The sequence below is a fragment of the Mixophyes fleayi genome, chromosome 4, assembly GCF_038048845.1.
Source record: "Mixophyes fleayi isolate aMixFle1 chromosome 4, aMixFle1.hap1, whole genome shotgun sequence".
NCBI lineage: Eukaryota > Metazoa > Chordata > Amphibia > Anura > Limnodynastidae > Mixophyes > Mixophyes fleayi.
The window spans coordinates 178962320-178987330 of record NC_134405.1 but is presented as its reverse complement, the minus strand read 5'-3'; the positions used below and the strand labels follow the sequence as shown (position 1 = coordinate 178987330).

Sequence of the window (25011 nt, the reverse complement as noted above, 5' to 3'; positions counted from 1 at the left end):
ACAGCTGGAATGGGTGGCTGCAGAGAACATATCTGTGCAGCAGAACACAATGGAGAAAAAACTCAGCAGAACACAAAGGAGAAAAAACTCTGAAGACACCAAGCAGCAGAGGGCACTGTAGTAAGATGACTCATTCCAGCATTCCGGCAGTTCTGGCTTTTACCTAATCCCACATTTTTGTATAGCTTTACTACACGTCTCCTCAAATTGGTTATTAAACATGTATGTGCTAGGGCACTTTAACATTTATACCCCTCTGAAAATGGGGGAGAGCGATCTGAGCTAGTCTGAGAAAACCAGGATAAGAGATTGATGCCTGTGGAAAAAAAATAGTGTAAGGAGACTAAAAGTGTAGAAAAAAAATCACTGCTATTGCTATTAACTAAACCTACATAATCACATTTATCACCTTTTTGATAAGGACTTAATTTAAACTTGTCACATTAATGTCATGAATTTGATATATAATGAAATTCTTACTGGGAAAATATTTTCTAAATAAATTAAAACCAATAAAAACAAACATAATAGTCATGGGAGTTCAAATTCATGGAGGTGACCGCAATTACACAAAGCTATGATTGTTTATTTATTGTGATACATCAGAAGTGCTGCTCTCAAGACAATGGAGAAGTAAACACGCCTTTGTTATTGATGAAGTTGATGTGGCCAGTGATTGACAATGAGGAGGGGGCACTGTATCTATCTCTCCCTCCCTCCCCCATATACCATTCCTTCGCACGGCCAGGCTGTAACCCGATCCTCAGCTGAAGGGGAGGACTTCTCTCTCCCTCTCTCTTTTCTCTGCTGGATTTTTTTTTTCTGTTTCCTGTCTGGTATTGTGCTTGGGAGCGGATGTGTGCATCGCCCACAGGTGTGTCTGTGCCTGGCTCCTCTCATTCATAGGGAACCGATGCAGCTGTAGCCCGGACCTTTCCTGACAGATATGGGCGCTGGATGTGCGGGCTCCGCGGGATGATCGCTGCTGCTGCTGGACCTGACACAGGGGATCAGCCCGGCACTGGCTGCAGTCAGCAACTTGGGTGAGTGGCAGCTTGTAATGTTTTGTGTCATGTCACCTGTTGGAGCTTGGGGACACTGCTGCGCCCTCTCCCTTGCACTGGTTATGTACAGATCCCCTATGGTGGGGGCTGGAAAGACGAGGACCTCACGCTTAGCACTGTATCCAGCACACAGATGCCCTGAACACCCCATTGCGTGTCATGATACCAGCTGCCCTGCTGTAAGTGGACTTTGACATCAACTTACTAAGCGTGATCTCCTCGGCACAGGGCTGAATGCAGGGGGTGGGGTGTGCTCTCCTTGCTGCTCTAGCTGACTATACCCAGGAATGTTGGCTGCAACTCCTGGCTGATAACTTCTCCTTGTGTGTTTGGCGTCTTACCTGCAGCTTATTCCATAAGGTACAACGGAATAGTCCTACTATATATCCCTGTATTGTACAGAATATGGTCCAATTGAAATAGAAAATCCGAAATAGCCGTTCAGGCATGAGGATACAATGTATATTTTTCTTTTTATAAACAAAACCCCTGATCATTCATAAGACACGAAACTATTGTCAAGGCATCAAGTTTTCGTATACAATTGTTTCACTATTGAGGGCTTTTAATCCGTTTTGTAGGATTTTAGTTTCCTAACTAGACCTACGATCATATTATTACAAGCGATGTCAGACTGAGGTCTCATTTGAAGGACTGGGTGCGCTGTAAACACGCCCAAGTTCTTTTCGGTTGTTTTTGACCGTCTGAGCTTAAAAACTTCAAGTATATTCTGCTAGATGTTTGTTTGTAAAAGAGCTCATATTTATATTGTTTAAAGTGACTGCTTTACAGAATGAGAGGAATGGAGATCTGTGTGTTTGTCTTATATTGCAGTTGGGAGTGTGACCCCCCCCCCCAGAGTGCTAAACTTTGCAGTTTAGTGAGAAAAAGTGACCAGGAAGCAATTGTATACATTATTAAAATAGAACCTGTTATTTCAGCATTAATTTAGATTCAAGTGTCAGTGGGTCAGTACAGTCAATTTATTTGCTTAAGCAATTTACTGTTAATTTTATTTTTGTCCTTTTCTTGCAAGATATTTATTTTTTTGATAGTTTGTCATTCAGTTTTTAAAGGGAATCCTATAATGTGCTAAATCTCTAGGTTTTAAAAGAGCTGTTTATATAGTTTGCTGGTGGTCTCTTAACTAAAGTAGCTATTTTATATATATTAATCATCCTTTCCAGGTGTCAGAATGGATGATTAATGTACTTAGAGCACATTTCTGGCAGCTGGAATGGATGGGTAATATACTGGCAGACCCATTTTGGCAGCTGGAATAGATGGGTAATATACTGGCAGACCCATTTTGGCAGCTGGAATGGATAACATATCTGTGTAGCAGGACAGAATGCACTATATATAAAGAGAAAACACAGCAAGTATTAAAACAAGGGGAAGAATACTTGTTATATATCAACTGTTTTTTTTATCATTTGTAAGCAAGGAAAAGCTTTAGTTTTGAGGAGGGGGTTACATTACAGGGTATTTTTCATGATGTAATACTTTTATAGTCACTGTAACCTGAAGGTACAAGCCTAGTGACTAGGATCTACAATGCAATAGGTGGAAAAGTCAGCAATTTAACACCATAGTACAAGGTGTTGCCATCTATTCTTATTTCACAATAGAACTTACTGAAAAGAAATATGTTCATTTAAGTATGGTAAAGAAACTAAAGTCATTCTCCATAACAATCTGACATGCCTTCCCTCAATCTTCCACATTACATATTGGCTAATATAATACTGTTATACATAAGATATTTCATGCTGTATTTCTAAGCACATTGATATTTAGTTAAACTAAATTAAAAACAGTAACCATTAATTTTAGCAATGAAACATAAAGCCTAAAATGCAGTCATTGGTAATAGTTTGTATATTTACTTTATAAATGTAAAATAGAAGAAAAAAAAAAAGTTGCCTGGTGCAGTCGATTATATTTTGAAAACACCAAAAACCACAATATAGTTTTATTTTTCAAAATATCTAAAACATGACACACAAATATACCGTGTGGTAATGTAGACTTTCACTATTTTTCTAAAATGAAACTCCCTTTCTCTGGCTTCTTGCACAACAGCTATGATTACAAACATATTATCAAGCACTCCTTGCTACATGGTGAATGGATTTCTGGAGGGTGAATTGCAGGAACGCCGGAATGATTTGGCTCCCTGCAGTGCCCTCAGCTGCTTTGTGTCTTGAGTGAAGCTTGGTAGAAACCCTTTCAGGTACAACTACAGCATGATGAGTCAGTTGTACTAGGCTGGTAGAAAATTAGCCAATCTTAACTTTACAATTTTCACACATTCATCTTGGTAATATTACTTGAGTTCAATCAGTTTGGATGGGGGATATTCATGAACAGCAAACTTTTAAATCATTCCACAAATTCTCAATGGGATTGAGTTCTGGCCTTTGACTGGGCCATTCCAGGACTTGAAGTACAAAGGAATCCCAATAGCATTGTGCTCTCACCACCATGCTAGACAGTAGGGATAATGATCCACAGGTGATGGGCAGTGTTAGGCTTGTGCCAACAGAGTGCCCAGCATTAAAGCCAAAATGTTCCCTATTGGTCTCACCAGACCATAGCATCTTTCTTCATGTGGTGTAAAAGTCCTTCACACTTTCTGTCAAATCAAGGAGATTTCATTCGAGTTAATTTCCAGTGCTGTTTTTTGCCACCCTTCCATAAAGCAGAAATTTGTGAAGTGAGTGGGCTATTTTTGCCCCATGAATGGTTCCCCCATCTCTGCCATGGAAGCCTCTGACAGGGTTGCCATAGTTTTTTGGTGGCTTCATTAACAAGTGTTAAATGCTCAGCACACACAGATGATCCCTTGTAAAAGGCAGCCTTTTCAAGACTAATGCTGGGTACACACTACACGGTTTTCGTCCAATAATCGGCTGAATCAGCCGACATACGACCACTCGTTCAATAGTCGGGTCAGTGTGTGTAGTGATACGATGGTCGAAAGTCTGTCCAAATGGACGATTGTCGCCTCATTTGGTTGGTCGTACCATTTAATATTTTCGTTCCAATCTCGTTTCCGCTGTGTAGTGTGTATAAACTTCCGACCGATCCACAACAGTGAGTACGAAATTAGTCATTGCTCACGACAACATGGCTGTAAAAAGTCGCTAAAGGGACGTCCGCTCTTCCCTTTATCGTCCTAAACAAGGCTAGTGTGTATGCAGTCCATGGACCGAGCGATCGGAACATCGATCGCATGTAAAATCGCTCGGCATAAAAAGTTGGTCGAAATTTCTGTAGTGTGTACCCAGCTTAATATACTGTGTCAAATTTCTCCTTTTAAATAAAAAAAAATATGCTCAATTTGAGAATATCCCTGAGGATGTTTAGTGTATGGAATATTCTCAGCTTTTCTTGATTGGTGCATTTCAATGACCTTTCCTCAGATTTACTTTGAATGTTGTTTGGTAGCCATGATGAAGCTGCAGTAACCAACTGGTACCTCACAGAGAATGTATTTGTTTTCAAATCAATTGAAACCCTTTAGTTGTACACATGTGGACATTGGTCAGTTAATTGTGTGAACTCTGAAGAGAGCTGATTACTCACAAGTTTATTTAGGAGTTTATCCACAATAGGGATGAATACTTATGCAACAGTTTATCTGATTTTTATCTGCAATCAAGGGTTTCAATTAAGGAAATGTATTTTTTCATTTGACATTCGTTTTATGTTGATCTGTTGTAAGTTTACTGAATACATTTCATAGATTTCATGATGTAAGTAAAATGTGATAAATTCCAAAAAAGTGAATACATGCTTAAATATATTTATATTTAATTAGTGAAGTTGTTAAATTAATTTTTCTCCAATATGCTTTTATTTGTACAGCTGACCTGTGCAGACTATTTCTAATGAATTGGATACTTTTACCTTATATTGATAATATTCAGTTGCTGGTTGCACCGATATTATGTTCCCAAAGACTGCACTTCTCCCAACTATTACCTTTGCAGAAGTCTCTTAGAATTCTATGTGGACTGATTTGCTTGTGAAACGCTGACGGGTGAAGTTTCGCTACCTGTGAAATATAACCATTGTCTTGTTCTAATAAAATGAGTTGAGTCACCCAGTCTTAAGTTTCCAGTGACTTTAATTTTCCAGGTGAAAATGGTTGCATTATTGGGGTTCCAATGCTATTGAAGCTTCCCTCTGAGGGTCTGCTTATGTTGCACCATCTTATTAAATAAGCCCCTTTATGCTAGTACAACACAATTAATGGTAATATCTCATACTTGGCTACTCTCCTGGAATTTCCGGGAGGCTCCTGAATTTCGGAGAGTCCTCCTTGTCTCCTGGGAGAACAGGCATTATCCCAGGTGTGATGGAGGCGGGGCTTAATGACGCAATTTCATGTCATCAAGCCCTATCCCTGCTTTGAAATGCTGTGAATTTTAGCATTTCTTCGCGGGGCTATGGTGACGCAATAGCGTCGCCATGCCCCCTCCTACCCCCTGTCACATGACCTCTGTTCCAGGATCTCCCGGAGCAGAGGTTTAAATAGTTGGTGTATAATATCTGTACGTTATGTATTTACTACAGTGGCAAATATAAGCAAGTGAGATGTGTGAAGTTTGTTACCAATAGGAGTGTGTTCTCCCCCTTCTTGCATAATGAAACTGCCCATTTTTATTTAGGCCTGTCCTCGCAGTTCACTCCCATCCACAAAATCCACATACAGATCTCCAGAAATACCCTGTGCTGCCACAACATTATAATGATGTGATTGGCTACAGGTTATTCTATCCTCAACTGCTGTGTAACTGGGGACATCCTGAATCAGCTGGTGATGAACAATGATGATTAATGTGTGTTTAACTAGGGTCTGAGCACCCTCTTGGGTAAAGGTAATTGAGTATGCTATGTTTTTTTTTTTATATACCTGTACTGTATATTGTAATCTTGTACGATAGTGAGAATATATCATCATCACCATTTATTTATATAGCGCACTCACTCACTGAGTTGTAGTTGTTTATTAAAGTGATTATGACTTTAATTTCTTTGGTATTTGGCCAGCACCATGGCACAGTAGTTGACCTCATAGCTCTGGGGCCATGGGTTTGACAATCTCCATTACCCACCCATTTTCTGAAATGTAAAGTGTGAGGCTGAGAAGAAGGGTGGGCAAAGGAAACGGTTAGCTGTATGAGCGCAAGGTGGATCAGCTGAACATGAGGGTGGCTGGGAGTGCAGAAAATATTTTTCTCTGGCAGGGCTTCTGACCGAACCCCTGCTCAGCCAAGACTAAGTGGCGGGAGGTTGTTACATATTATTATTTAGGAAGGGGTTATTTAAATAACATTTTTACTGGTCCTTAAACTGCCCAAAACCTTTCTTTTGTACAGTGATGGAATTAACTGTGTGTAATGTTCTATTGGCATCTCTTGAGAAGTTATCCATTCTGTTAAACATTATTTTTTATATATGTAACTATGATTGATAATGCAGTTGCATTTATTCTACTATTTTCCTGCTAAGTTAACCACAAACACAGCACTTTTGTGACTTAGTTTAGAGAACAGACCATGTCTATGTAAAGCAATCTCACCTCTTAGTACTTGATTCATTAACCAGTGTTGCAAGGCTGGGCACAAACATGCAGACCCCTGTCAGCTGATGGACAAAAAAAAACCATGCATCTACTAACTAGGAAAGGCACATTGCAAGATGGTGATTTTCCCACCTTTAGAAATGTATCAGACCTATTTAGCCCTCATGTGTGGAGGGCCGAATGCAGTCTCTCTAAGTAATCAGAATACTAAAGTGCCAGTGCCCACTGTTCCCTCACAGTCGTTGTTTTTTAAATATATACTAATTTTTGCTCTCAAATTTTTTACACACTTCACAGCATTATACTAGGACATGAATCAGTCTTTTACCAGTGCTGCTTATTTTTGACTAAATAGCATGTGAACTTTATTTTGATGTATTCACATTCTGATCCATTATTGGCTTCCTGACAGTGTAATTTGTAAACCCTTGCATTTGTTCCTCTCAGTGGGAGCCTTTTAAACCAAGATTTAATTGTTTCTGTGAATTAAGTGCATTCACATTACAATTGTATGAAGCTTGCTGAATCAATACATAGTGCGCATTTCAAATACTTTTTTTTTTTCTTGCTGTGCAAAATAGTTTAGGAAAAAACCTACTCATCTCCATGCATATGTTTGTTTATTTTTTGTATTGTAAAATTTTCATGAATTGTAACTATTACAAGTCTATTATGCTTATTTTTGTAACTAGAAGCTGGCCGCCTTTACGTATTAAACCACTAGCGGTTTTACAGTGACATGGACTAGTTAACAAATAGTTTACTTCTAAAATTCAAGCAAAAAACATGAGCTAATGCCGTCTTAATGAATGACACGATACGTATTCATGAAATACTAAATGTTAAAAAACACCTGAAATGTAAAATATATTAAATGTTTAACTGTCCGAGAGAGATGGTTTGTGTGAGAATCTGAATTGGTTGCGGTAATTTTGGAAGCTCACGGCAATCACCTTGGTTTTGCAGTAGTGTGTGTGAATGGTTTGGGGGGGAAAAAGTGTCAAGCTGCCTAGGGGATGAAAAAGAACTGCACTGTGCAAAAATATAGCTGTCGCATCAACCTTATACCACTTTAGAACCACACCTTTTAATAAACATTTATTTTTTTCTCTTAAAATCCTGGTTGGTTTAGCCCTACATTGATTACAGGGTGCCTAAAGATGCACTTCTCTGTCAAACTGCACCATGGAAGCACAAAATTCCAGGTTGGGGTGAGACTTGAATGCTGCCATCCTGCTCTGTAACCCATGCACTTTGGAGGAAATCTGGACCCATGGCAGGACCAAATCTAGTTTTTTTTATCGCTCCTCTGCAGTCTTACTGGTTTGAAAATAACCTTCATTGTGTGTTCGTATGCCTATGATATCTGTGTGATGTCCTTGTCCCTTTTTTGGCTCAATTTCCCTTTGAAGTACATTCCAAAACACTCCACAGAACATACTAAACCTTACATGCATATGTCTTGGATACATATGTGAAGAAGATGCATGTGTCTGAAAATACATATATGACAAGAAACGTATATAGAGAATAAATACAATGTATACCCTTGGCACATTCTTTCCATGCTGTTATGAAGCTGACCTGTCAAAAATAACATGTATGAACGTGGTTCACTGAGTTTGTGACTGAAATTCCTGTTAGCCAGCCGTTCAATCAATAAGATTATTAATATTTAACATAGCCACCTGATTTTGATGAACAGTTCACAAAATAATCATAATCTTGTTATCTTTCATACATATCTTTCATACATTCCATTCATGGACCATGGGAAAAACCCTTGTTCATATATAATCTATTCACTAACCATCATTAACATCAGAAAGATTCTAAGAATGTAGCCTTTTCGTCAATATTTCCCTTAAAATGGTGTCCCCTTAATATGTATTAATTATGCTATTTATGTTAATTCTAAACCTAATTAAGCACACAAAAGTAACAAATACAATAGTGTGTGTGTTTATATATGTGTATGTGTGTATATATATATATATATATATATATATATATATATATCCGTCCGTTAAAAATAATGTTTGTTAAAACCGGTAAATCCTTCAATTTGTTTTGTCAGTGGAGGTTGAGGGAGCCGGTGCAGATGGAAGGTCCGTACAGGAACCACTCTGCTTCCCATGCCAACACATTGTGGGGAACTTGCTTCACTGTGCAAAGTTATGGGCATCTCCTGGAGTAGGTCCTCAAGCCTGTCGGATCACTGTTTATGTGGCTCATCCTGTCACCCACTTCTCCCTGCACCCACTTCTCCCTGCACCCACTTCTCCCTGCACCCACTTCTCCCTTCACCCACTTCTCCCATCACCCAGGCTTTCTGATTAATGGACAAGCATTCAAATCACTTTCACTTCTGGGGAAAGTACACTCTGTTCCCAGCAATGCAAGGGATTTTCAGTAAGTGTTTAGCCAGGTCATGTGACCAGCTGTGATGATATGGGATTGGATTACCTGCACAGCAGTGAAGGAAAAATTATACTGTGAGAGTGTGTGTCAAGGAGATAGACTGAGAAGCAATAAAGACAAAATGACACACAAGGTGGAAAATACAATGGCTGATAGAGATTAATTGCTACTACATTTTTTTTTTTTACCCTGTACACTAGCACCTTCAAAAATAAAAACTGAAAACCAGAAACCCTACATATATTAAAGAATTTCCTCTCTACTTTGCTTCATCTGTTGTTCCCATGGAAATTCATCAGTTTATAATGCATTAAACTGTATTGGGAACAATATTATTCTTCGTCTTATGCGAATAAACTCTTGTCGGTCCTCCTTTAATAAAAAAAACAACGATAAATCATCTTATCCAGATCTGATAAACATATTACTTTTAGATGTAAAATGTAAACGTGAAGAAAGATCTATTTGGTCAGACTCCACACTGTGTTTGTCAAATACAAACTCTGTACTGTAATTGATAAAATGTTAATTGAGTACTGCTAATAGGTATTCCAAATACTGTTATTGGAAATAAGAGTTTTGCCGTTCCTGCAATTGGTATTAAGGAAGTACCTAAACATTCTGATCACATCATATTTTCCCATGAGTCAGTATGATTCAAAGCAAACCCACTTTCCTCAGGTAGACTACTTAGTATTCCTAAAGGAGTGCTATCATATAAAATATACAGTATTCATGTGTACTTCCATGCAAGTTCTAGCCAATTGGGACTGCTGTTCACAAACTATTACAGCTAGAACTGTACCCTGCAGATTCCAACAATAAAGCCTTATCAGTATCTTCTGATTTTAACCTCCATTGGATCTTTCTTTATTTTTATTAATACTTTACTTCTAATTACCTCTGCAGTCTCAAAATCTGATATTAATTGATCTTTTTTTTTAAATGCTTCCTATAACTACCTACACTTTACTATAGCTTCCTACACCTCCAAGTAGTCGTTCTACTAAATTTTGCTTCTACATATACCTTTAATTTTCCCCACCCCAAATCCATTGCTCCATACCCTTTTCCATATTATTATGCTTTATATCAAATGGACTAGTAGTCTAAAGGTTATATTTACTTGGTTGATTTACAATTGCTGCACAAAATTTATTTTTGCCTATTTCATATTTTCAAAACAGCTTCCTGTGCATCAAAATGGCCAATTCTTACTTAATAGTTCTCTTGAATTCTTCTCGGACACTGTCCCATAAGGAAATGAGACTGTTACGATAAATATATTCCCAAAGATGAGGTGCTTTCCAAGGAATGTAATTCTCTTGTCCTCTTTCTTTTGATGGCCTTCCACAATCTGGAAACGTCTTTGTGAACCTTCGTTTCATAATGAGGATGTCTTTTATTTCTCTGAATTGTGGCCTCTGCCAGTGTAAAATGTTCCCTCTGGACATTTACTTCAGGGAATCACAGGAGACCAAGGGAGGGGAAAAAAAACAATGCAGAGGACTCAACTGATGGGTTCTCCCAATATGTTAAATATTTGCTTCAATTCTAAAACAGAAAGTAATATGCAGTGCTTTTCGAAAAAAAAAAAATCTTCAAAAGTTATCTAATAACTGTTCCAAAAAATATTTGTTTAGGAGAAACCATTTTAAAAACACAACGTTCACTTTATTAAAAAAAAAATATGTTGGAGAATCAATACATACTATGTATGTAAAAAAGGGTGTGTGTCAATTAGTGTGTCCATATGTCAGTGTGATGGCGGACATTATACATACTTGTCTACTGTCCCGATATGTCCAGGAGGCTCCTGAATTTTGTAGACCACCTGGAAGAGCAGGCATTCTCTCCAGATCTTGGAAGAGGCAAGGCTCAATGGCGCCATTAAGCCTCCACCAAGCAATGCCATGATTTGCATGCCGTTTGGCATCATCTTGAACCCTCCAACACTTGCCCTATTATTTGTGGGTGGTCAGGGGCAGGTTCAAATAGCAGATGATTATGATGGCTGTGTCCTGCACTTGCGATCCACTTGTGATTGGCTGTTTGCAGTTGTTTTTGCTGTATTAGAGAGGTTTTTTGAGTTTTATTGATATCTAATAACAAATGCATTAGAGGCATAAAAAAAAAAAGAAATGAATAAAAACATGGGCACAAGTGGAATGTGATTGTATGTGATGCTTGGTGTAAGTGCATGGGTCTTAAGATGAGCACTGCTCAGCATATTGGGCGTAAATACACTATTTTTATGTGCAATATTTTCGGCCCATTGTCTGCTCTATGAAAGGGATTTTTTTAAAAAGAACCATATCAAGCAGCGTGTGCTTCCACCTGCTTTACTCCATGTGGTATGTTGGTGGTTTTCATCATATAGCACCACACATTAATTGATTCTAAAAACAAACAAATTACCATTATATCTATCAGTGCCCTGATCTTTGATGCCAAGCAAATTCCTTGAAGAGGCATTTTTTTATTTAACTCTTGCTGCACAACTGGAGGGCTGGAAGGAACTATACAATGCCCATCAGACTTTCTGCAGCTATATGCATGTGCTTGATTTGCAAAGGGACATTGACATATTTATATGCTGGTTCATAGAGGTTTAAGATGACCTGTGTGAATCAACCATTTTTATATATGGATATTTTTTTCCGCTAAGTATAATAAAAACAAATGTTTTTTTTTTTATGCTTGTGTGCCTTCTGCCTTTGCTATGTTTGCTGTTGTCACCTATTAATGGTTTTACTGTCCAACATAACAGATATCAAGGTCATGCTAGGTTGAGTGCTCCCCTTGATTTAATGGTAATGTTGCATGATGTAAGTTTTCAATTGTTTTGAAAGCTTTTTCTATGCAGTGTGAGGTATACATTTAATAGTGTGGCATGACCTCTTTTGTTGAATTAAGTACCACTGTTGTTTATTTCCAGATAGGTCAACTTTAAAACACCAGCTCAGTTAAGGATGTGAAGTAAAACCGCTATTGTATGACACCATTATTGATTGCATTTGGCTGAAGAGCATAACAGAAAAAAAACATCTGTAAATTAGCAATGGGGGAAGTACAATCACCATGCAGCTAAATATATTTTCTAATCTTGATGATTAAACGTCGTTTTCTACAAGCACATTGCCATGTTTTCCTGAAAATTGTATGAGTAACGGTGATGTTGATTTCAATAATTATAGTCAAAGTATATAAAATGCCTATCCTAACAGTCTTTACTTGACATTTATATTTGTTCCCTGTTTTAACTAATGTTGTGTTGGGGTTTTTTTTGTGTTTTGTTTTTTTCCCCCCCTTTTTGGCAAATAACTTCAGTTGTTGTATAAAACTGAAAGCTTCAAGTGCTTCTAAGTCAACTTGTATATTAAGGTTAATGGTCCTTTTAAGCTCCTAAACTTTATGGAAACCCGCAAACTGAAATTTAAGTGTGCCAATTTTGTCTAAAGTGTTTGGGCATCTGTGTACCAAGTGATAGATCTTTGCTTCTCTATGACCTCCTTGGCCTATATGCGGTGACTGCCTTTCAGGACATTTTGTGTTCCTAGCGGTCTGTTCATTCAACCAGCCCAGTGTACAATTTAGCTGTCCAGGTCAGCCATCTATGTGTATGGACATATTGGAAAAAGGTCCATTCACACAGTCGCCAAGCAAAATGACTTTATGAATGTGTGCGTTAGGGGGTTTTGAGTGCACTGTACTGCCCACTCTAATGCTTTCTAATTCATTGCTTTGTTACAACTTATTAAAATGTAACTGAATAGTTCCAGCTTTTAAAAAGCACTAAGTATAGAACGCAGGCCACCTTCCTTATGTAAACATTGCCATCAACACTTGCGAATATGTATGTGAATATTTTTTGGGGGAGCCTCTGGGAGATATATATATATATATATATATATATATATATATTGTAATTCTATCGTTTTCAAATAAGCATTGTCTAAACGATTGTGTTGTTTCTAAAGCACAAAGTAATTTTTCAGCAGATGCAAAATTTAACAGTTCAATACATACCGTAATTATAATACAGTACAGCCAGTACTAAAAAGATACATACCGCGCCCGCATGCGCTAGCTAAGCTGCGCTCCCACTGGTAAAAGCGTACAGTACTTCACTCCAGAATACTGTGGTCAGAGAAGACTGACTTGGTACCAGCTAGAGCAGTATTATATACACTCAGTGTTACAGTGAAAACAATGCAGATGGTGTGGCTTGCTTCTATTGGTCCAGGTATCAGAAAGGTCCAGTATGCTGCAGGTCATAGGCCAGTTCAAACCAAAATATCCAAAGGTGGGGGTCATCTCTCCAGGGGTTGTGCTCTGACTTTCCCCCCAAGACTCCAGTTTCAACTAGTCTATTAGCATGTTACAGTTGGTATCACTCTGATCATTTATTCCCTAACATCAATAACTAGAGTATGCAATGTGCGATCTCTTCGGCGAATGAACCGGACAAGTGCTGATGAATAGGGGGTTAAAATTATACTAAACATGACACAATTCCTGCAACCTGAACCTTAAATAACACTAAAGTGTACATATATTCATAAAATATAAACTAATAATAAACTAAATACTATCTGCTCATAAATCACTGTAGAACGGTACCAATATGGATGTGCATTATATAAATAACTAAATGTTAGAGTACGAGTGTGCGTGCGTATTTTACCATGTGATCGCGCTATGTTACGTGGCTTACTGATCGCAATTGCACGGCAAAACAATATTAACCAGTATACTTTCGTTCATCCAATTATACGACTAAATATATAAATTTTTATTCTTTTCCTGTCTATTTATTCCTCATTCATATCTCCCTAGTGATAGGGTGACGTTACAATTTTTTTTATGCCTCCTTTTAAGTGGAAAAATATTTAATTTCTATCCCATCTACTTTAGAGTGACACTTCGTCAAATGCTGTCTTGTTTGTGTGGCGTGTAACCAGTGCCTACACCTGTAGTCGGTAGTGGGGACAATGGAGGACATGAGGGAATTGACCAGACCTGCTAGGAAGCATGATTTTTAAGACCAGTGATTAACTGGCCTCGGAACATCTCTGCAACAATAACATACACTGATTTTATGAATGTATGTTGCATCTTTTTCCATCTTAACTCCAATTAGAAAAAAAGAATGCTCAGCACAAATAAATGTATCCTTCTTAAAAGTATGTTCAGTAAGAAAGTGAGAAGCTTACTCAGTGTCTGATTTTATGTTCTCATTCCAGAGGAGTGTCGTTGAGCTGGATTTATTTGAAGAATGCCAGACAAGTCAGGGGATTTCCAGATGGAATGCACTAACTCTGTTATGTTACGAAATGGACTGTCTTGGACTTGGGTAGGGCAAGCTATGAGTTGACAGGCATGTATAGACATGCACAAAGTATTAATCAGATATATAGGCAAGGATTTTGTAGTATTCTTATTTCCACAAGAATCAAAGAATTTTAGTTTAACTTCCAAATGTTATATTTGTTCTTTTGCCCTAATGGTATTGTGTTTCTGACAGATTATGGTTTCAGTTACTGATACGCTTCCCGATCATAAACATTTATTATAAGCAAGATAAAGCTGCACAATTTTATTTTCTGTCGGCTGTATACTGAAGGCACATGTATACTTAAGGCCATGTATACAGACTCCTAAAGGCAAAAACAAAACCTTTCAATTTGTCCTCCCCTTTTTTTTTAACGTGTTCTCATAGCCTTCCTACTGCAAAGTGTACAAAGTACCGATTGTTAGCGCTCGTGACTGCTGCAAGCAGTGTTGAAATTGATGCAAATTTAAGCAGATGCTTGTCAGTGTGTGCTCAAGACCATGTGCTTGTTATATTTTTCCTATCTACAATAGGGAACATTTTAACAAGCTTTAATCCCCAATTTTAATTATCATTGGCATGAACGCACTGACTGCATCCTTGACTTGGATGTTACTACAAGGTGTTCAAACAGGTTTTCAGCACTCAATCTTACACTCCCCTATAACACAAGTTTCAGATCTAGCTGAACCACACCCAAGGCAGTTCTATTTCATCCATACAAACTAACCGCTACCACCGTGTATTGTTATAGGACCCTAAAACCGTTACAAAATTGTACATGCTGGCTAACACTCTAACATTCAGAGCTAAAACGGTCAAGCAATCAACGGGTTAATACAGCGTACCCTAGCATTCAAAGGTTTAACATAACACTACTTCTCCTCTTAGAAGGCTTATTTCTTAGTGTACCAAAGACAAACTTGCTACATTTTAGATGTAATCTAAAAAGGTACAGGGCATGTGTATAATAAATTATGTAGAAAATGAAGGCATACTATAGACTTGCAGTATAGTCTGTATGCCAGGGAATGAACTGGACAGTCGATTGAATCCCGAAAAGCGATGACATCCAAAAACAGTTTGTTTTTTTTTAAGCCAGTTCCTCTTGCAGGTTATTGAGAGGGGCAGTGTATATGTTAATAAGAGGAGGTAATTCACACCTTGGTGTGGATCACAGGTAGGTCAGAAATAGTCTAACATTCTTCTCTGACGCATTAGAGACATTTTTCCCCATTCAATAAATCGGTCAGAACTTCCCCCAACATTGTATATGAAATTAAGTTTCATTTCGGAAGATTTGGGATTACTATAGTACTGCAGATATTCATAATTGGCACACCTTATGCAGAATCTGTTCAAATTGGCACATTTCTGAAAATATGAAAAATGTGTATTTGAAGGTTCATATTTCTATATAAACAGCTTATGAGGGATGCTGGCAAGGGTCTATTCCTATGATAATGAACTTACATCGGCGGTTCCCAAAGTGTGCACCGCGGCTCCCAGGGGTGCCGCGGCGCTGTCACTGGAGTGCCGCGGGCCAGCCAAAAAAAAGAAAGAAAGAAAACAGAAACTTACCAATCCACGCGTCTGGGTCCCGGCGCCGGGCGGATTGGTAAGTTTCTGTTTTCTTTCTTTCTTTTTTTTTTTTTGGCTGGCGCTGGGCAGAGTAAGAGTGGCGGAGGAGGGGGACAGGTGGCGGAGGAGGGGGACAGGGGGCGGAGGAGGGGGACACCGTGAGAGAGGGCAGAGGAGGAGGGGGACAGCGTGAGAGAGGGCAGTGTGCCTGGATGCAGAGGGGGCATTATTGCATACAACTAAATAAGTATTTCTGTCGTGACCTAAATACTTATTACAATTTTTTGACCCAACTACCTCTAAAACAGGACTACTCAGTAATTATTTTGGAGGGGTGCCTTGAAAAAATTTGGAGACTCTAAGGGTGCCGCGAACTGCAAAAGTTTGGGAACCACTGACTTACATCGTTGTCACCTCTGAGCCTTGGAGCTGCATGGAGTCTCTGTCCCGGTTAAGGAGACCACTGAGCCACATCATTTTGTTATCTGACAAACCTAACACCGTAACATGCCCATACCCCTAGCTTTACAAGAAAACCTTAACCTATATAGTTATTAAATACATGGTAACAAGTTTGTCTCCTAAGATCTTGAGACCGTTCACTTACTAGGTGTGAGAAATGCTTCCTGTCAACAAGGCACAGGCCATCTGCTTAGCGGGGTTCCTGCTTTAAGAGAAGATGTCCATGGCATCAAATTTACTTTTTTTTTTTTTTTTTCATAAATCTCACAATAAATGCTACTTCAGATATTTTAGTCCCTGACCATGTTAGAGCTATGATTGACTGTGTCTTTACCGTGACAGTCATGTACAAATTTTGGTTGCACATCCACACTCGGTTGAATGATTTTTCTGTGACAATTTACCCTCTTTGGGGGGTATTCAATTGTTAGCGAGACGGGTGAAAATCCCGCGCTCAAAAAAATATTACTGTTAATACGGTAATTTGCGCGTAAATACCGTTAATACGGTAATTTACTCGCTGGATTTCAGCTCGCAGGTCAGGGAGCTGCGAGCTGAAATTCAGCGAGTAATTACCGTATTAACGGTAATATTTTTCGAGCGTGGGATTTTCACCCGTCTCGCTAACAATTGAATACCCCCTTTGTGTCACTAATTTAGCTGTAACTGTATCCAAAGAAAAGGCATATTATATAAAAAATTAAATGATGTTGAGATTATTTTCTGTTTCATGTCATTGTATGTAATTTGTTTATTAACTTGTGGAAGTAACTGCAAAAAAAAAAACAAGATTCTGTGTGATTTTTTTTTTTTTTTTAGCTTTATTTGGGGGGTTTCCGTGACACTTGATCACTATCTAGACACACAGTGAAAGCAATTTCTGTCCCCATATGTCAGACCGCCTCCATGACAGGCTGCATCAAATCGCTTTTCTCATGCAGAAAATCCAATTGTTTCCAGTGACCCAGTATCAAAATTCTAAGCTTTAAATACTGACTGGGCACTGAAATTAATTTTGCATATGGAATACCTTAAAAAGCCAATAATAAAACACTTTGCACCCATTTTTATTTATTTTTTATTTTTATTTTTTTTGGGGGGGAGGAGGGACTGTTACTAGAAGTGACAACAATATTATAAGCCTGTACTTTGTGAAAAAAATCTCAAAAGCTATATTTTACAATGTATTAAAAATCTGCAGAAATTATTAAAATGAAACACCATGGCCATGATATCTTACGGTGCAATTCTTAAATTGCACAATTCTTAAACCACAAAATAACTCCTCCTTACAGCAAATGGGGGTTTACCACCCTGCGGATACCAGACGCTGAGACTCCTTGAGCTAGGATGGATGGTGTTTGTACACTTCAGGCCTGTGCATGTGAACTTTTTCTGCATTTTTATTGAAGGATTAAAAAAAAGTGAAAAAATGCTTTAAAAAACTGTACTTAAAAATAAAATGAATATCACAGCAGTGTTTGTAGGGAAAAACAACCCCTACAAAAATAACCAGGAATATATGCTCGTTAACATTATTTTTTATCCCCCTGCCCCCATCCTAGTACAAATGCCTTATGTATTGCAGCTCACAATAGAGTAAATTGACTTTGTGTAATGCATTAAAAATGAGCATTGTGTGGTCTGGCACCTGGCTTCAGAGAACGAGAGGCCGCCTCCTCTGTTTGCTGCATGAAGAAAGAGCGGAAGGTATACTATAGTATTGCTGTTAAAACAACCCATAAACTGTTGATCCTAATAATAGATGTGTACTTTAGACAGTCCAGAAAGCAATTATCTACAATGCTTTGCTAAACTGTGGCTAAATCTAAAAGATAGTCATAGCAATATAACTGAAAACATGTTCAGGTGGTGTGATAGTGTAGAAGTGGAACACACTTCTCTTAACAGCCATTGGGAATACTGGACTATCCATTCACCGGGGTAGAAACTCGCTTGTGGGCCACTAGTGCCACTCTCCTTCCCATCCGTGATCACTGATGATGCCTTTTCAAAGATGAATTCATTGTGAATATCATGAAGATTCTTTACCATGCAATGATCTTTCAGTTATTGCTATATGTGTTACACTCAGAAGATCTTAATGGAGAAGAGCATTCAGGAACCTCAAGATTGAAAATTATGATGGCAAGTACTTGAAAAATGGTTGTCACAATATGTGATAGATTGGTCATAGTTTTCTATGCATGTTCACTATATTAAATTCTAGCAACTTCTATTATGTTAAGTCTGGATGCCAGAACATTTTATGCTGCTACCCATTTCATACCCATAATGCCAGTGTTTCACAGAATGGCGCTGAAGAGTGACTGTTGGATAAAATTGAAGATTACTGTACATTACCCTCAGGGGGGCTGGCAGAGTTAAATCTTGGGGTCAAGATTTAACTCTGAAGCCTATAATTTTAGAGGGGAAAAACAATGCATGGGACCAACCCACCTGTTGCCCCGCCTGCCCTGACCACTGTGTCTATATACCATACTACTCTTTCTGCTTTCTAAATTCTCTCCGGTTGCAAGTTGCCCAGCCATTGCATATTGGTATAAACCCATCATTTGCTCTTCTGATCTTCATGTATTCTCTTCTCATGCTTATGCAATTGAATTGTAAAAAGCCTTCACACTGGTATCTCTGACAGTTGCTTAATGCAATCTGTAATCTGATTGATTGGTTGCAGCTATTTTAAAATCAACAATATGCAAAAGAGAAGAGCAAAGTTAATGATTTACCCAGAAGTATAACCTAACTTTAAATGTTCTTATTGCAGTCAGTGTGTGGCCATGTGTGTCATTGCTGGGAAACTGTATTTCACAGACAAAAAAAAAGGTTTTGGTCTTTTTAGGGCATTTTTTCCTTTTCTATGCAAACTATAAACATAAGTCTATAAACATACGGAGTCATTTTGGTCTTGTAATGCATTATTTCATCTTACTTTTAATGCATTTTCGGCAGGTTACTGACCTGTGAGCAAATACTGAAGCAGTAATATGCTGAATGTGCTGTAACTTGTAGTTATACGGCAGCAGGAGAGCCACAGTTCGTCCTAGTCTGCTCAATAATTCCAATAATTAATTTTTTATTTTATTTTTTCTAACTGAAATGTATGGGCATAAATTTACATTTTTTTATTTTTCTAGTTTTAAATGTGAATTGACAATTGCCAATGTACAATATGAATAACATACACACTGGTAAACACAAGTATGCTTTTATTTTCCATCATTTTTTTTGGCTACAGAATAAGAACAGTTGCATTGGTGTTGATAACTAAGGCTGGGTGCACACTACAGAAAATTTTTCCCGATGCGACATCTGGATTTTTTTTTTACTAATAACTGAAGGAAAGAAAAAAAAAAATAATCTAAGTCCCGATCAGCATGCCGTTTCATGTGTACATTTGGGCTCTTTATCTGTCATAACCATCATCTGAAAAGATCACCATTTACTTATATAGCGCACCTAATTCCGCAGCGCTGTACATCAGTCCCTGCCCCATTGGAGCTTAGTCTAAATTCCCTTATATATATACACACACACACACACACACACACACACACACACACACACACACACAATGAAAAGATGGTGACTCTGCACATTTTATAGAGATCTATGGACAACTGCTGGTTGTGAGTGTATACACACTGCGAAAATTAAACAATATCTTTCCATCGATGAACGAGATTTTTATTGTGTATCCAGCCATTTATTTATTTATTTATTTATTTTTTTTTTTTAAAAAGTGACTGTTGGATAAGATGTTTATTGCATGTTCATCTTTCTAAATCATCCCTGCTTTGCGCTCCTTATAAATGAATACTATAGTATCAACTTGTGTAATTCTAATAACTGCCACCGTATATTTTATTCAGCAATAGACTTTTGCAGGTCATGGCTTCTCTGCTACTCTTGTTTCCCAGTTTTGTTGGCGTGTGTGTTTATTTATTCTTACAGCAAGAAACTGTTTTAGTGCTATGTGAATAAGTTACACATATGAATGGGGAGAGTTCCCATGCTAATTTGCTGGAAGTTTGCCCTTCTACAGACAGTGTACAGAAATAGACAGCCCTTTATCATGAGAACTCTGTAGTTCCAAAGGCATATCCTTTAATTATTTATGTATCCTATAATTTGTGAGCCTCTCAAGTGCAAATTTCTTTATTTGTTGCTGAGACACTCATGGTTTTGTATTTCTGCTAATCTCTTAAAACGTAGTTGTCATAAAGCTTTGGTGAAGATTCATATGGCTTTTCCCCTATATCTATGAAAGTACTAGAATACTGAGGTTTGTGCAAGGGCTCGCTTGTGACTTCCTTATGCCAACTCATTCATGTGGAGTCACTTTATAGTATAATTTGTAATGGATTAAGATAGAGGTTTGGAACCAAAGTAATGAACTCCCTAAGCCATAATTAACAGCTTTAGCAACGATTGTTCCCAGTCCAGCCTTTTATTAGTTTGCAGCATGACATTGTCCTTTTAATCCAGTGTTTAGCGCATTCTAGTATATTTTAAATTTAGGTGGGCTAGACCTAGTGCTGCTTTTGTAACATCTTCCCTTTTTTTTTTTTTACACGTTTTCCTATTTCGAAAGCGGGAGTTTCTTCAGTAAATTTCTATTGGACACAACATATCCATATTTCAGGTTTGATGCTAAGGTTCCTCACAAAGATAGTATTTATTTTACAGATGCAAACTTCTTGAGGAGTAGTTTGTTTCAAAGCCCAAACACTTGATCCGTTTTAAGATATATTAATAAGTTTGTAGTGGGATGAGTTTCAAGACCCACATAACTGCAAAAAGTTATTTGTGTTTCGTACAGAAAATAGGCTTTGGTATGAGATGTAATGTGTGTGGATGGAATCGCGTTATTTGGAAATATTCAGAAGCCATTCCTCTAAAACTGGTAGGTTCAAAAAAGGGTAGCAAATGAAAAAACACAACAGTGTAAATCATCCCTTACATGTAAGGTGACTAACTCTTAAGAGAACCTGCTCACCTTTCATAGAATTCTAAACACACATAAATGGAACTTTCCACTTCGTGGATCTGTGACTCTTGAATTTTACTCTTTAGGCAGCAAGTGATTCATATAATCGCAGCCATACACTCACTTAAACATCCCATTACAAACATCGGCTAAATGCTTCAGCTGTATACGAAGATATCTTCGGGCATGATATACTGGGACTTGTAATTCTAAATTAGCTTGGCAAGATCTGTAAGTAATAGGTTGCATTTTACCTTATTGTCCCAAAAACAGAATATTAATGTTTTTGTGGCATTGTCCATTAATCCTGTTCTTGTGCTGGAAATCTCCAATTATTGAATTCTCCATACTTTGAAAAAAGAGTAAGCCGCTTAGTCAGTTTTAATGACTAGATAGGGTCCATGTTACATTTCGGCCAATAAGGAGGGTCTGTTCTGTCATTTATTTTGTTTTTATATCCCTTTAAAGTACCATCAGAAGATCTAGGGCCCAGCACAACTGAAATAGGCAGCCCTCCCCAATTCCCTGGGCCTGGTGGACAGACAGTAACAGTCATGCTATATGGAGCAAACACCTGCTATGACCCTCCCTTGTTGTGGTGTTCTCGCCTATCTGTTGTGGCAAACTTCACAACCTGCTGGTCTCTTGTCTGGGTCCTGGAATGTTCCAGCCTGTTTAAAAAAAAAAAAAAAAAGGTATAGGTACGTAATTTTTTTGAACGCTGAGCAATAAGTGAACGCTGAACATAACGCAGATCACGCAGTATCTAATACACACAACCAGCCTTCAAAAGAGCTGCACATTACCACTAATTTTGAGAATTAAAACAGCCAGAAAATGACCCTGGCAACCCCACATCATTAATCCTAAAATGATGCCCCCACATGCCCCTATCTTGCTCCTCCACATGCCTTTTAGACCTTCTATGTGGTCTAAAATAGCCCCACATGTCCTCAGACCCCCACTTTACACAAAATGCTCCCACAAGCTAGAATGATCCCTCGTGCTGTAAAATTTCCCCCTCTGGTCCAAGAGACCTTCCCACATGTCACTTACATATCCCTCAGACCTCCACACATGGCCATCAGACCTCCACATGTACCCCTTACCTGTCCCTTAGACCTTCCTGCATGCCCATCAGATCTCCCCACATGTCCTTTTTATGCTATTGAGACCTTTCCACATGCCACATAGACCTCCACACAGGTCTCTTTCCTGCCATCTGATCTCTCCATATTCCAGCCCTCAAACATGCCCCTTTAAAATAAGAGACTCCTTGGAAGTCCTCCACAGTGTCGTGTCGCTGGTCAGAATAGGATTGATTGCATCCAAAGCTCTCCATCCTTGATTCTCTAGGCAGCAGTGCTCAAAAGATTGAGTGTGATGTCCGGTTACACCATCACTTGACAAGCTATCACAGTGGTATGGGCAGATTGGGCCCTGCTGTCATTGGTGTGGGTGGTAAAGCTCGCTGCTGCCTTACCATCGGCATGCAGTTGGCCCCCTGTTGACTTTGGGCCCCTTACAGGAGTACTCCCTTGATGGTGGCCCTACATGCAACGATCATCATTTTTAGCTGCATGCTCATTAGGCCTACAATCTAGCACTCATTTAATGCTGAAGGTGGAAAAAACTTTACAGCTTCAACAAACAAATGTACATTTATTCAGATAATCTGTATTTGTATATGTGCTAAAAAAAAATCCAATCCAGATTTATTGTATATTTGTTTTGTGACTATAGTTCCTGGTTCTCCTTTCAATCTATACTCACACCAGCACAATTTTCTGTTTTTGTTTTTTTTTTCTTTTTTTATTCATTCCCTATTACAGTATATTTCTGAGAAGTAAGTATTGTCAGTGGGAAGCAGATTATTTCCTGTAGTTCAATATACAGGAAAATGAAAAGCGGAGTAAAGTGAAAGCCAGCATGTGAGGTTTTTCGTCATTAAAGTGGAATGAAACATATAAAATCTTGCTATTTTTCAGGAGAGATAGGACAATATTTTTAGTCTTCTTTCATTGTCTGAACAGCACTGAAGACTATTTTAGAACTTGCTCAGTGCACATTCCAGAGTTGTCTAAAATCTGTAAATTAATCCATGTGACCAATAAACAACTAGTCTGCTCTACCGTAGGTTCTTTAAGAATCGATTGTAATATTTATAACAGTACAGTCCACTGTTACAGATCGACATGGCAGTCCCTAGTCCGCAATAAACGTTTTTTTTAAGTTTACTTCCACTTTACAAGACAAATGATTGCATCTAGTGCTGGGTACATGTTTTGGTTGATCAGCTGATCTCCATTGTACTCTAGGATGGCTGTAGATACGGTGGCTTGTTCTATTTGAGCACAAGTTTGGCTATCAGTGTGGTGGTTACAATGGGCGTGCTGCCATGACTGTACATCATTGACCAGTAAGCTCAGCAACAGCATGATTAGCGATGATGGGTTCCTGTCACACTGATACATTCAAATTATGGGGTCATGTAACCTATCTGCAATTCTAAATAATCTAACCTGTTAAATTGGGGTGTTTTAGATAGTATTTTATGCTACATGATATTGTGTTCAGTTTATTTAAATACATATTTCATTTTCTTTTATAAGATCACATAAGGAAATACGTTAATGTGACTTTCCTCATTGTCTGTGCACAGATTTAGTATCCATTTTTAAACAACTCTATCACCTGCTGCATGTAGTTAAGCTTGGCATCTCTAATTTCAAGCCTGCAGACTGCGGAAAGCATATGATTATTATGGCTGCCAGCTCATGTCAAATCAAGTGCTGCTTTCACAGGGGAATGGTGTAAGAAAAGGTGTAAAAATTGCTCTTCCTCTCTGATGTGAGAAATCATCATTTTCATAAGCTTCAATTTGACATGACTGATGAAAATCACGCTTCAGTCTATTGCCTAGGAGTCCAGCCGTTCTTCTCATCATCTGTCGGCAATGGCCGTTGGAAGATGGCCTAATCCAGGCATAGCACGGAGTATAGCTAATACTGTTTATTTAGAACAGACATTTATCAATGTTGCGTTTGTAAAAAACTTAGACTATTGGCTAATAAGCACCGTCCAAAACAAACAAACAATGTACTTTATTTTTGGGTCCTACATTATTACCACTGTTTGTTAAAGGGAATGTATCTAATGTGTGAGTACCATTTACATTTGATGTACAGTATATTCATACACATTATGTAAGTAACAAGTGACTCTGTACATAAGACATATCTGAATTTATAGATAAATATAGATGAGCTATCTTCCTTGCCCAGTTGATGAAAGATAAGTATCTTTAGAGATCAAATTGCCGTGATCATGGTATGTACAGATGGGTCACGTTTATTTGAGTCAAACTGAACAATTCATCACATGAGAACTGAGGACAATGCCCTGTGTTTTACTGTCGAGGATCTTGCCACTCTCACATTGTGTGGCTGGCATACCTGGATGTACGTTCAACTAGTGCAGTGTGCGTCATTTGTCTGGAATAGAATTTCTCCATCTGTACCAGTGAATGAAAAATACAATT

The 25011-nt window shown here is 38.2% G+C and overlaps 1 protein-coding gene across 2 annotated transcripts in view; it reads left to right on the top strand.

The window, feature by feature from the left end:
* Positions 1-821: 821 nt before the first annotated feature.
* PLXNB2 (plexin B2) overlaps positions 822-25011 on the top strand; it is a 146288-nt gene continuing 122098 nt past the window's right edge. For both annotated transcript variants that reach the window (XM_075208916.1, XM_075208915.1), the window contains exon 1: positions 822-1043. The gene's annotated coding sequence lies outside the window, so the exon portion shown is untranslated. The remainder of the gene's footprint in view (positions 1044-25011) is intronic.